The following is a 773-nucleotide window of genomic DNA, read 5'->3' on the forward strand; positions in this document are numbered from 1 at the left end:
GCTCCACCATGTCTGTCAAGTTTCCATACCGGCCGAGTCCAGCGACAATTATGCATTTTAAAGTGTGGTTTACCTTAGCCGGACAACTATCCTACCAGTGTGAAATAAGATCCCATGACCAATTATTAAACGTGAAATATTATACCACCAGGTGTGAATGTGATTAGCTGTTACAAGACGTTTTGAAAATCTGCCTCTCCTGAAATCACAAGTGGGACTGTTCACCTAGATGTCTACTCGATAGATCAGTCATCAGCCACACACTCACACCTGCTGGTATAATCTGTCACCTTTAAGTGTTTATCTGTATGTTGTGAGGACGCGTCTCATCTTATGACTGGCCATACGATTCCATCATACCCTGTTAAGATAGACCTTCTGAGCGAAACAACAATGCTTTCAAATTCATGACTCGTCACTGGACTCTGGCGGAAGAGGTTAAGCGGTATGAGGACTTTTGTTTCCAGGACAGGGAGTAATGCTAACAAGTCGCTGCATACTGACACTGACGACAATGCAATCGGTGGTCACGTACAGAAAAGTAATCGATGATGTTGTGAACTCACTTTGCTGCTCCTCCACCAGCCAAAGACCCTCGTAGAAAAGAGGCCGTGAGGTGGTTGTTGTATCACATGAACCTCTTGAAGTCGTGGTCGACGCCGATTGATCTGAGACAGTCGCGCTGCTGACGGAGTTCTGCAGCACGAAACGTCCGCTGGTAGAATATTGATTCCTTCAACCAAACACTGTCTTTTTGATGCCGATCACTGTTC

Source organism: Gadus macrocephalus, chromosome 1 (assembly GCF_031168955.1).
Source record: "Gadus macrocephalus chromosome 1, ASM3116895v1".
In the NCBI taxonomy this organism is placed as follows: Eukaryota; Metazoa; Chordata; class Actinopteri; order Gadiformes; family Gadidae; genus Gadus; species Gadus macrocephalus.